The sequence below is a fragment of the Zootoca vivipara genome, chromosome 3 (assembly GCF_965207765.1).
Source record: "Zootoca vivipara chromosome 3, rZooViv2.hap1.1, whole genome shotgun sequence".
Classification (NCBI taxonomy): Eukaryota; Metazoa; Chordata; class Lepidosauria; order Squamata; family Lacertidae; genus Zootoca; species Zootoca vivipara.
The window spans coordinates 89,090,247-89,104,265 of NC_142586.1; the positions used below are offsets into that span (position 1 = coordinate 89,090,247).

The 14,019-nt window shown below is 42.2% G+C and overlaps 1 protein-coding gene across 4 annotated transcripts in view; it reads left to right on the forward strand.

The window, feature by feature from the left end:
- The window catches only part of ENAH (ENAH actin regulator), an 83,102-nt gene that overhangs the window by 2,148 nt on the left and 66,935 nt on the right, over nt 1–14,019 (forward strand). The gene's annotated exons all lie outside the window — the stretch shown is intronic.

Sequence of the window (14,019 nt, forward strand, 5' to 3'; positions counted from 1 at the left end):
CTACAGAGATTGGGGTTTTTTTTAGGATGATTGTATAGTTGTGAGTTCTTTTGTGGACACACTGAAACCCTTTTAAAAGTGCCTCCCATTAATTGTAGGGTATGTCTGTAATGAGTTGAACACATGGCAAAAAGATGTATTGATATGTGTTCTAGTGTTGGTGTTGATGGGCTACTATGCATTTAAACATATGTCAGTTAGTTGAAGTAAGCTGTATTCCTGGCAAACATTTCTTCAGAAGTGAGGACATTAGTATGCTAAATTGGCTGCTCTTGATTTATCAGTCAGTCATTTTACTGTCCTAACTTCTTATAATATAACTTGTACAATTACGGTAGTTTTCTTAAACTTTACTTTTTAGAGACTAGAATGTACATTCTTTGGATTTAGGTTATAACTAAGCAAGTACATGAAGGGAGAGCAAACAAGTTTGTTACTATTTAAAACGCATACTTTAAAAAAAGTATTCAGTGACCTATTGGCTAATTTATTATTTTGAGCACAGAATTTACCCTAGCCAGAACATAACTGTTTAGTAGTGACTTTATGTCCCTGCTGTATCTTTAAGTGGTATTCAAGTTTTGTGGCCTATTGTTCATAATGGGTTGATAATACCAGTTTGAAACAATAGGTGTTGCTATAACTATACAGTATTCAGGTACAAACAATCCCTCTGAAATGTAATTTAACATAATATAATAGCAATGCAATATTATAAATGTAAATTAATATAATTCTATAATAGCAAAATATGTATGAAACAAAACAAGAACAGCTGTTTAAAAACCTCATTAATTCTTTTAGCATTTACAAGAACATCTTCTGTGGCATGGTCCTATTAAGCCAGTGTCATGAATTTGCAGAAGTATGGATTGTGTGTTTTCCCAGGAAGTAGTGAAATCACTATTTCTATTCAGTACAGATATGTAAGGTAGCAACTTTGGTTTTGCTCTGGTTTAGAACTGCAAGTCACCATGGGAATTGGGGCAGGAGGACTCCTGGTTCTCAGTCTCCTCTCATTGGTCTACTCTGGAAGGATTGTGAAGACAGGAGACAAGTACAAGAAAAGAGTGTATAGTCTGTACCTCCTCTCCTCTTCGTTGCTTAGGATTCTGAAAAAATGAAACGAAGTCAAGGAAATGCATTGCTGTGGGCACTTAGACAAGTAGGCCAGTCAGGTGGTGACCTCCCTCCACTTTGCCATCTTGGTAAATGTTGTATTGTTTGTGTGAAGTGTTGGGGAGATTATTCATCTTCCAGTATGGTGAAACATTGAATATTTTTAGAGATTTTGACCACAGGCATGAACATACACAGTCGAGGAGTTAGAATCATAGAGTTGGAAGAGACCACAAGGGCCATCCAGTCTAACCCCCTAGCAGGAAACACCATCAAAGCATTATTGACATATGCCTGTCAAGCCTCTGCTTAAAGACCTCCAAAGAAGGAGACTCCACCACACTCCTTGGTAGCAAATTCCACTGCCGAACAGCTCTTACTGTCAGGAAGTTCTTCCTAATGTTTAGGTGGAATCTTCTTTCTTGTAGTTTGAATCCATTGCTCCGTGTCCGCTTCTCTGGAGAAGCAGAAAACAACCTTTCTCCCTCCTCTATATGACATCCTTTTATATATTTGAACATGGCTATCATATCACCCCTTAACCTTCCCTTCTCCAGGCTAAACATACCCAGCTCCCTAAGCCGTTCCCCATAAGGCATCCTTTCCAGGCCTTTGACCATTTTGGTTGCCCTCTTCTGGACACGTTCCAGCTTGTCAGTTCCTTTGCAACAATTACTGTTGGTGCCTTTGAAAATGGTTATGTCTAATGTTGGTGATACTCAATACCTTTCAGTAATAAGGTCTCTGAGTATGAACAAGTGCTGCAGAGTGGTGGGATAACATGTTTGAGTCAAATCTGAAGTATTTGTAAAGCAGTCTATATGAATAGCTGGGTGGGTTTTTTTTAGCTTTAGTTATCTGAGTGAACAAGTGCTGTAGACCATTGTGAGCTTTGCACATGTTGAAATAGTAAGTAATTTAGATATTTTAGTGCATTTATGTAACTAATAACATGTATGAAAACTTGGTTATAAGATGGATGAGGCAATACAGAGGCTATACAAAAGAGAAGCACTTCAGCAATAAAAAAGCAATGTAGAATTTTTCATTATATGTATTGCTTCCTTTGAACTCAGGTTCGTTAAGTGGTGTTGCTTGAATGAACAAATAATGGGCCATCTTGAAGGTATATGTATCATATTATATAAAATGTCCAGGGTTTTTTCTTACTTTGTCATTGGAAATATGAGAAAACCAAAGCGTGAGTTTGAGTATGGTTTCTGAAACATCCCCCCCCCCTTCTGCTTTCCTCACTAGTGGTTTCAATCAGATGCCACACTTAGCCACAATCTGCAGATAAGCAAATGTCTCTGTGTATGGGCTACATTCTGGTTTCACTCCAAAGAAACCACAGTCTGAAGCCTAGGTTTGTTTGCTTTCTGATCATGGACAAGCAGTATCAAAGTTGCTGCTTCACTCCTCCCCCACTCTTGCACCTGGTATGGCTTATTGTGTCATCTGAACCTGGACTTGTGATTTGTTTATTTCCAAATAAGTCATAAGGCAGAAGCCAAGGTTTGTTCTTGACTTGCCCCTTATGGTTTCTTTGGAGGCAACAAACTGCAAGCTTGGGTTCAGATAAGTCAAGAAGCCAGACCCCAAGAGCAAATTCTAGTGCAGCACCCCCTACCCAACCCTGTAAAAAGCATTACTGTAAACAGAACAGCATATAATTTGCACCACCCACTTAAGAAGAGAACGACACAAAAAGAATTCAAAACAGTAGCAATTAATTACACATTTATTAAAAATCCAATTACAACTATTTAGTTTAATTCAACAAAATTGGTGAACTTGATCCAGGGATGCCAGCTTTTCAAAGTCTTAAAGTCATTTATGTGTCCAGCACCTCCCTGCTGCCCCCTTGCCTCTTAGCACCCCCAAGGTCAGGTCTACCTTTTTGGGTCCATAGCTCCCTTGACCAACTACATTCTTTCTGTGGCATCCTGTGGGGCTCAGGAGCCCTGTTATGTCACCCCTTGCCTGCTGAGCAGGCAGCCTTTCACCGATTTTCAAATACCTTCCTTTGTGGAGTGTGTTTCTTATCCTTTCTCCTTGGAAGTCCTCCAGGCAGCCACTGCTGCCACCCTTGGTCTCTGAGCTGCCCCCCTGCCCCAAAGAGAGGTGCCTCATCACACTGCCCTACAGGGGCCTGGGAAGCACCCTCTGGCCAGCCCCAGAGGCACCATTCACCTGGGGAGCTTGTAGCCAGGGCTGCTGCAAGAAACAGCCACACAAGGCTTTGGGAGGCAGAGACACAAGAGGGGCATCAGAGGAGAGAGGGAAGGAAAAGAAGGTTGCCCATGGTATCCCTGACGATCATTCAAGGCACCCCAGGGTGCCACACTGGTTGAAAACCACTGTCCTAGGCAATCCTACTGCTTCCTAAGGTGTGGTACCACCCACTTTGGGAACCAATGATTTAGTGTAATGTTTGAACCAGGCCACTTCTGTAAAACAAAGGAATGTTTTTATCGGTGTAATGTTTCACTGTGTGTGGAGTTCTTACAGATTGGTAACTTCATGTTTTCCTACATTTCACTGTGGGAAGGGGTAATTGGGAGAGATAATTTTCTAAAGGTTATGCAGAATTTTTGAGATCATTTATTAAATATCCATCTCCTTGCAGATGTGCACATCCATAATGTGAAATTTCAGCTGAAAGTAAAAATAAGTTTTTGCTAATATGTACCGTAAATATACCATCATAAAGGTAAAGGTAAAGGGACCCCTGAGGTTCCAGTCGTGACCAGTCATGACCGACTCTGGGGTTGCGGTGCTCATCTCGCGTTATTGGTCGAGGGAGCTTCCAGGTCATGTGGCCAGCATGACAAAGCCGCTTCTGGCGAACCAGAGCAGCACACGGAAACACCGTTTACCTTCCCGCCGGAGCGGTACCTATTTACAGTAGTGCCTCGACTTACGAATTTAATCCATTCCAAAGGCAGCTTCGTAGGTTGAAAAATTTGTAAGTCGAAAAGCGCCATTGGAAATGCGATTTCCCATAGGAATGCATTGGAAACGGAAAAAATTCGTAAGTCGAAGCAACCCCATCTAAAAATTCGTAAGTCGAAAAAGCCCTATCTAAAACTGCTGCGGTTTCCGTTCCTAAGTCGAAAAATTTGGTTGTCAAGTAGTTCGTAAGTCAAGGTACCACTGTATCTACTTGCACTTTGACGTGCTTTCGAACTGCTAGGTTGGCAGGAGCTGGGACCGAGCAACGGGAGCTCACCCCATCACAGGGATTCGAACCGCCGACCTTCTGATCGGCAAGCCCTAGGCGCTGTAGTTTAACCCACAGCGCCACCCGCATCCCAGTACAATCATAGGTAGTATCAAAAGCAGTAAATTCAGCACATTAGCAAGAAAACAAACTTACTGTGTCTTTTCAAAGAAAGTATTTTCAGTTACTTTAGAACAATCTGATACACCAAGATGCTTCATGTTATTTTAGAAATGTAATTTATCACTTGTGTCTATGTTTATACATTTTTACCAAGCTTTAATGCAATGTCTGATAAAAGGAGAGAAGACCTTACCAGAGGGTGGCAACAGTACAAACAATTTGAACTCATAGTGTGTTGAAAATATTTATTGGCACGGCTATAGTAGTCATACCATAAAATGAAAAATCAAATTGTAATACAACTTAGGGAAATGTCAGTGTTGCTTGTTCCTGGGGAAAATAGGTTTGCCTCACAGTGGTTGAGAGTACAAGGGTGTTGTCTTGTTTTTCCCCATATTAGGATGAATAATTGAACATGCTTGAATCCAGTGCAGATCCTAGTCACATTTCTTTTTGATACAATTGTGGGCTAAATGTTTGACTTGAATGGCGCTGCTATTTTCAGTCATTGTTTCCTACTTTAGGATTTTCTTTCATACGATTATAGACATTTAGGAAGCTACCTCATACTGAATCAGACCATCTAGCTCAGGATTGTGTATACTGATTGGCAGTAGTTCTCTAGAGTTTTTCTGTCTGGGCTCTCACTCAGTCCTGCCTGGATAGGCTAGAAATTGAATGTGACACATTCTACACGCAAAGCAGTTGCTCCACCACTGAACTATGGCCCTTTCCCCCTGTTAGCCTCTGAGGAAAGTGTGCCTGTTGAATTTTTTTCAGAAATGTGACATGCAGGGGACAGAGATACAGACTAACAATAACTTCCTAGGAAATGCTTTAGTCCATTTGTTGAGTCCACCATGAGGATGTTGGATCCACAATGTTTGATGCAGATGTCTTTTTCTGCTCAACTGTCCGGTGCCCTTTTAAGTCGATGTGACATACTGAATTGGGGTCTTACATGTGCCATATGTAAAATAAAATAATATAAACAAATAAATATGTAAGCTTATGCTCTCATCAGTGAACTATCTTATGATTTTTCAGGAGTGCATGGCCATAAAAGTTCAAATTCAACTGTACTGGCAAAACTTCAGTGTCACCTTGACATTGTCTGTGTTCAGTCATAAATTCCAACCATACTTTGATAAATGAACCCCAGGATCAAATCTGTGTTGCAGCGCTAGGCAAACATTGATTCAGTTGTAATGAACGTCCAGTGAAACAGGCCCTGGCAGCTTTATTCACCATAGTGAATTGCCGTTGGGTGAGCATGATGAGCAGGACTTCTTCACATACTTGGAAGTGCTGCAGATAGAGAGGTGGGTGGGGATTGCCTGGCAGGTTTCTGCTCATCCTGCTTCCTTCCTATGTCCATGTTTGGGTTTTTGGCAACTGCATGGCGAAGTGTCCAGAGCCCCAGCGATTCCATTTTCTACTCTGGAGCAAGAGAGGGAGGATGCTTTTGCTGCTGTGCAGAGATACAGGACACGTGCAGAGCAGTAGCCCAGGTCAAGCTTTGCTCGACGTTTTCAAGCAGGAAAGAGGGTGCAGAGGTCTTCTTTGCAGCTGCTGTTGGTATAGGGCCAGCAATCTGGCAACAGTTTTTGGCTTGGTTACAAATTCCAGTTAAAAAATTGTGGGTACTTCTGACATATCTTATTTTAGCTGTAGTTTAATATAATGTATGAACTGAAGAACTATAGCTGCAAACTGGAATTGAAAACCATGTGTTGTTGAAGTGGGTTTGAAAAACATGGTTGGTTTAGCATAATGTTGAATTGACAAATTACAGTTGAGGCAATTTTTCTACTTCCAAAAACTGCTTCATTGTAGAGATGGGAAGGCAGAAAAAGCAGACAAGCACTGTAAATATGACTAGACCAATGGTTTATCAACTTATACCATAGTTTGTTCTAAACTGCGATTAGCATGAACCAGTGTTCTCCCCAGGGATGTTTGCCTGGCACCTTCATTACATATCTTTAGGCACCAGGCAAAAACATTTTTCTATAACCAGGCTTTTGGCTAATTAAACGTTCTATAACTTTCTATAGCAGTGGCGTCCAAACTTTTTTCAAAGAGGGCCAGATCTGATGAAGTGAAGGGCCGGAAGGGCCGGCCAAAGTTGTTGACCTTTTTTTAAAGGATTGAAGTTGTTGAGCTTTTTTAGGATTGAAGTTATTGAGGTTTATTTTAGGATACTACCCCAGGAAATAAACTGCTACGGGGGCTGGATTAAACCAACCGGCAGGCTAGATTAGGCCCCCGAAATGGACTTTGGACATGGCTGTTCTGTGGCCTTTTAAATGTGTTTTTGGGAGGGGGTATTGGTTTGTTTTTGTGTTATGTATTCTGTGTTTTCATGTCATATTTTTATGTTGTGAACCACCCTGTGATCTTTGGATGAAGGGTGGTGTACAAATTTAATAAACAAATGCAGCAGCAGCAGCAGCAGCAGCAGCAACAGTCTTGGTCTGGAGCTATACCAAAACAAGTTATTTTAAAAAAATAACATGTGTGTGCGCACATGCGTATGCATTCGAGCACACATGCACACACAAAAATACTTATAATGGGGATACTCAACACCATGGTTTTTTGCAAAAGTGCTTCCCTTTGACATGGACAGGCAGAAACATTCCTTTGCAAGCAGGCTTTGGGCTGGTTAACTTCCTACCGTGTTTCTCATATTATAAGACACGTCTTATATTTATTTTTTTCCTCAAAAAAACACACTATGGCTTATTTTCAAGGGATGTCTTTATTTTGTTCCTCCTCCTCCTGCCGCGGCTGGCATTGCTGCTGCGCCTATCACTATGTCTTATTTTCGGGGTATGGCTTATATTCCTTGAATGCTTAAAAATCCTGCTATGGCTTATTTTATGGGTATGTCTTAAAATATGAGAAACGGTATATATACCCTTTTAAATCTGTGTGTGGGTGGTTATTGGTTTGTGGGTGTTTTTTGTTTGTTCTTGTTTTAATTATGTATTTTGTGTTTTCATATTGTATTTTGATGTTGTGGACCTCCCTGAGATCTACAGATGAAGGGCAGTATACAAATTTAACAATAAGAATAATAAAATGTTTTGCCCTGCAATTACGCCTGGAAGGCCTTAGTCATTTGGTCTTCATGCTGTCATGCTGAGCTAAGTCCAGGATTGTGACCCTCGTCTTAAATTAAGCAATCATGTTGTGGAAGTGTGGAATGCCACCCAACTGCTGTGATGGTCCCTGCCCAGTTCTTCATCTCCAAATTTGTGAGGAAGGCTGTCGTTTGCTACATCTGCTATTGAGCCGTGAAGCATTCATTGTCATGAGTGAAAATGTGAAAGCATAGGTGTACCGCACATGCGTCGCATGCTGAAGGCCTAGGTTTGATTCCCCAACTTCTTCAGTTAAAAACAACTTTGGCTGGTAGGTTCTCCAAAGGACCTCTGCTTTCACATTATTAAACCGTTCCCAGGGAATTTGCATTGGCATGCTTGATAACAACGTTGCAGGCAATATATATTCTGTTCTGATAAGAAGTAGTGGCTTGTGCAATTTTATTGTCTTACAGAGCAAGCATGTGCAGATGTCAGGGTTGAGGGATCCAATTTGTTTTTGTTTGTTTGTTTGTTTTTGTTTACTAGAACTCTTTAAGATTCACCAATCCAGAGCTGGGTGCAAAATGGTGGGTTTGGAGTCAGGTACCAAATGGTGACCCAAGGGACAGAGTTTGTTATCCATGCCATGCCATGAGCTATATATGGTGTTGTCGCATCACATACACATTTAACTTGCGCTGAATCAATTACATGTGCTCAACTCCAGCTTGTAGCTTTCAGTGTTTTGTTTCTCTCCAGGGGCCCCGTGCCAGCTCCCTTGGCTGCCGCAACCAGCAGGGAAGTTGTGCAGGTGAGACAAAGGTGGAAGGGAGGAGGAGGAGGGTGGCCGCAGAGAGAGATGCAGGCTAAAGAAAAAGGCTGTGATGGATGGAGCTGGCACTTCTGTCTACATCTCTTTCTGCCTGCATCCCTCCTTCTCCTCCCTTCCACCTTTGTCTCTCCTCCTCCTCCACTCCAGCCATTGCCCAGAAGGCTGCCACTCATCGAAGCTGATCATCCCACTGTCATGGTAATTGGTGTGGGAACTGGGTTTCTGTGCCTAACTCTCACTGCAATACCCTGGAGAGGAGGGAAAGCAATATGCAATTGCCATGTGGGGAGGAGTGAAGAGGAGATAGTGGAGACACTGAGAGGGCTTCTGTGGGGGACTTTATCCCCCACATTCCTGCCAGAAAGCAGCCAGGTAAATTTTTGCTATATGTGAATTTGTGTATTCATGCTGCCTCTGTAACTGGACCTTCACATATAATGTGACTACATTATTATTGATTGTCTTGCAAAAATAAGTACAAATTTACTACAGATCAGCAGGAATCCTAACAGCCTAATATGAAAGAAGAAAGAAGAGGGCTTTTGTTGTTGCTGTTGTTAAACAATTATGAGTTGGAAACTCAAGTCATCTGCCGACCCACCAGTAGATTCTGATCTATCTATTGCCCATTCATTTTTAGAAGTTGGAATTGGGAGTCATGTTTATAATGGATTTGACATGACTTGTTTCAGGCATAGGCAAACTCGGTCCTCCAGATGCTTTGAGACTACAATTCCCACCATCCCTGACTACTGGTCCTGTTAGCTAGGGATGATGGGAGTTGTAGTCCCAAAACATCTGGAGGGCCAAGTTTGCCTATGCCTGACTTATATTGATCACTGAGCCCACTAATGTTATTGCAACTTTGCAAATTGAATGCAGTGTTCACTAATACCAGCCCACCTTTTACTGCATAATTTGGTGGATATTGGGCACATTCCTTAAGCAAATCTGATCACACTCTGTCAGAGGAGTTTTCCCATTTGCCAAAGCGAATTCATTTGGGTATTTTTAAAATCTCAGTAAGCAGCTCGCTGAACTGACTGTCAGTGTTAAACATTCACTGATAAACTACCTGAGCAAATTTACTATTATGCCCTGCACCTGAGTTACATTTGACTATCATTCAGAAATATCAGCTGATCCAGAATATGGAACACCAGTTATTACCGGTAGTAACTTGTCCTGGCCAAAGAGAGCAAACCACACTGATGTAATAAGAGTCCTACTGATTAATAGGTTTTCAGGTGCAATTCAGTTGAACTGGTGTGTTTCTTATATAAAAAATATATATGCTGTATTTCAGGTGCATAAAATCACAAATATAAATTACTAAATGCAACAACAACAACAACAACAACAACAACAACAACAACAATAGATAAAACATATAGCATTAAAATCCATTTAAATGTAACAACAATGTAGATGACAATTAACAATGACTGCAGCAGGCAAAAGCCTGCTAGAATAAAAAAAGTTTTACCAGCCAGTGAAAGAAAGGGGAGTTTGGAGTTCCTGAAAATAAAACTGCATTACTGAACCGTCCATGACAAAGGATTCAAATTAAGCCCCCATCCCCCATCAGCCTATATTGCAGGAGGGGACAGGCCAAGAGTGTGCCCTGCAGTGTGGGTGAGTGTGGGTGGGTCTTTGAATTGAGAGAGGCTGTGGAGGTAGTTTATTAAGGTTGAGAAACTCCTTAAGTACAGCTACAGTTTTGAGCACCCTTAACAAGCTACAGTTCCAAGGATGTGGGTGGGTGTGTTGATGGTTAAAGTGATATAAGAGAGCTTTAAGTATATTGTGTGGATATCACATGTGTCCTAGATCATACATTCATGCAAACACACCTGTGTACATTTGTACTTGACTGATACATGTAATAATATATCTTTAGTTTAGACACATGGTACCCCAAAGGGAGATTACCAATTCAAGTCATAATAGAGGAAGTCAACAACAAACCAGAATTCAGAATTCTCCCCCTGTCCTGGGAAACGGGGGCCCTGACTAAGCCAAGGCAACACGTGGCCGGGTACAGCTAGTTTCATTTATGAATCACTTCCCATGGGGCATGCAGAAGCAATTTACAGATATAAAACAGTTGCCTATCCAAAAACAATAACAGCACATACATAAAATCAATTCAAATGCAAGACAAATACCAACTGGGAGAAATATTTTTGAAGACTCCTTAAAATAGGAATGTATTTAGCCGTTACTGAATCAACCTGTCTGATACGCAGTGAGGGAGTTCAAAAGGGCAGGTGTCACCACGACTAAATGCCCAATTCCAATATTGTGCGAAATACACACTGCTAGTGCCAGTGGGAATAGACTTAAGAGCGGAAGAAGAGAGCAGAGTTCAAAAGGAAAGGGATGCTTCAACAAGGTCCTTCTAGATGTGAGAGGAGGAGGTGGTGGGAGAGTGAGCCTGGAGTTCATCATTAGCACCAGACTGATTAATGTCCCTGGACTGGCTGGAGCTGTGGCTGTCCAAGCTATGCAAGTCCCTGAAGCTTATAACCTTGTGAAACTTGCTTGAGTATCACTGGGAGAGGAAGCACGTTCCATAAAATCTCTTAACCGAAGCAAGTTCAGAGCAACAAACCAGAAAATGGAAAGGAATATCAAGGAGCAGGGAAGGAAAAGGGGACCAAGCTATCTAAAGAAAGAAAGAAGGTTGGAACAGCTTGTCTGGTGAAGTAATCCTCTTCCTAGACCCATAGAACAGCCCATCCAAGAATGTGTCCAAGACTGACCATGATGGGGGCTAGAGCAGCCTGATCTGAACCAAACAGTTGAACTCCAAGAATGAAACCTAGGTGGAAACCTATTCCTTAAATAGGCCAGACTACACCTGGTGAGAATTTCCTCTCATGATCCAGAAGTGAAAGGGTCTTGATAGGTGACAAGGAGTTGCCATGGGTGCAGAATGGATGCAAAAAATGGTGGTAGTGATTTACAGGTGAACTATTACCTGCAACCAGACTCTCTGTAGAATTAAAGGTGTGCTTTTGGATAGCTTGATTAAACTGTGTGTTAATCAAAACTAAGATGAGGGAGACATATACATGTCTGGAGCTACTGGTATGCATACTTAGTGAGAACATTTCATTAGTTGAGGTCAGCAAATACAAACTAATTTAGAGCATTGGAAAAGGTTTTTGTATGGATGCTTCTGGGAGAAGTTCTTCCTTTACTAGTTTTTCTCTGGAGCCAACTGAATAAATTTTATGCTCTCAAAGTAGTGAAGGAATCTTAGCTCTGATACCAAAATAAGTATTGCATATTTCCGAATTTATCAAAATGTCCGTTAAAAAACCCAATGGATTCACAATGTCTGAAAATGGTAAATTTCTACCGAGGGTGTAGCTATTCTTTAGAATTATTTGTTATCGGAGTAAGCTTAATATAAGTGGGACACAATTTCTGAAGGCACTGAAAATATGGTTTGTTGGGTGCATGGGAGAGTCAAAGAGCAGGCTGAGTAGGCAGTTCTAGCAGTGGACAAGCAGTGCATTAGATTAGTGTTTCCCAACCTTGGGTCTCCAGCTGTTTTTGGACTACAGTTCCCATCATTCCTGACCACTGGTCTTGCTAGCTAGGGAGGATGGGAGTTGTAGTCCAAAAACAGCTGGCGATCCAAGGTTGGGAAACACTGCATTAGATGAACTGCAGCTTTCCTCAAGACCTAGGTTTAGTTTCCTCTACTGCTTGACTTCCCTTTTTTTCCAGAAAGAACTGTAAATTGGCAAATCAAAAGGTTTTCTACTTCCCTGCAGTAGATTCTTGTTGCCATGCAACAGTGTTACTTGGAGCACAATATGTTAAATTGTTTGCTCTGCATATTCATTTTATTCCTCTATATACCTGTTGTAACATCAGGGTTGAATCCTGTTGTGCCTTCAGGTGGTAGAAGAGCTTTTGATCCAGTGGAAGCCTCGGCTAATGGAAGAGGGGATAAGACTCTTTCCCACACACCCCGGTCGCTCCAGAAGGTTGGAGGCATTGTGGTAGAGAGCAGCGTGGAAAGTGGTGTAGGGAACTGCAGGGGAAGCCAGGAATCTGCTAAAACCACCTCCCCTCCATTTCCATTAGCTGAGAGAACAAGGCTCTTCTGCAAATGGAAGAATTGGACACAACACCTTAATTTGTTTAAGATTGGATACAAATTTAGATCATTTAATGCATGGGTAGGTAAACTAAGGCCCGGGGGCCAGATCAGGCCTGATAGCCTTCTGGATTCGGCCCACGGACGGTCCAGGAATCGCCATGTGGATTGCCAGCGCACACATTCTTTCCCTCCCCCTCCCTCTCCCTCACAGTGGTGACAGTGGCGGCGCCTCCTCCCTCCCTCCTCCTGGCTTCTCCCCGCATGCCTAGAGGAGGAAGGGGCTGGGTTTTGTTGGTGCCAGCCACAGCAGCACTCGAGCGGCCACCATTTTAAGCCCCTCTCCAGAGCCCTTTTGTGCACCGCTCATCATCCCTCCGCTGCCGCTGCCAGCCCCTACCACTCGCAAGACACAGGTAAGCAGCCACCAGGGCTCGTGGTACTCTTGCATCATTCCCCCCCAATATAGTCTGGCCCCCCACAAGGTCTGATGGACAGTGGACCAGCCCCCTGCTTAAAAAGTTTGCTGACCCCTGATTTAATGTATGTTATAACCCTCATTACATAAAAAGTGACATAGTTACAGTAGTCTTTATTCTCTGAAGACTGACACACCTATATTTCCAACCATACGGGGGGAAATGCTGATTTATGGGTTGAATCCGAACAATCATTAAGTGGAGTTTTACACACAGAATAGGTTGGAATCAATAGACTTTCCCACCCACTACTAGTCAGTTCACTGTGCCCCCCTGAAAGTCTACTGACCTTGCAAGAACTTGCAAGAAATGGTGTGGGGTTGTGCTTGAGGTTCAGAAACAGGTTTTCTTCTTAAGTCCTATATTAGACAAACTTACCACAATTTGCTGCAACCAGTAGACCAATTTGCTGCAACCAATAGATTCTCTTTTCTAGAGAATCATGGCATTCATTCAGCCCTTGCTGGAAACCATGGATTGCATGGTAGAAACTTGTTTTCTAGTAAGGCATGATTTTTGTGAAAGAAACAGACACCTATCACTGTCACCACCTCACTTCCATCTAGATAGGTGCCTCATGGCACCTCATCTAAAATCTGATGTCTTGTACCCCACCTTGTGCTCAAATGAGTTCTATTACAGTCTCAGGAAATGAATATACATCTGAAACAAGACAGAGAATAGAGTGCTGGAGGAAGAAACCTGAACAACCAAGAACGATACTTATAGGGTAGGGGTGGGGAACATCCAGCTTGTGGGGCTACTTAGGCTTCCCAGGCCTCTCAGCTTGGTTTACAAGGCCATGCCTACGTATCAGTTACCTGACATCATGATGTCATGATATCAGGCACAGAGATCTGTTGTTACCTTTGATCTAAGCATTAAGTCAGGAGTGATGAAGCCTTCTCCCTTCAGATGTTGCTGAACTATAATTCCCATAATCCCCAGCAAGACTGCTCAATGGCTAGGGATTATGGGAGTGGTACTACCGCAGTATCTAGAGGGCTAAAGGTTCCTCACGTCAGCACTAAGTG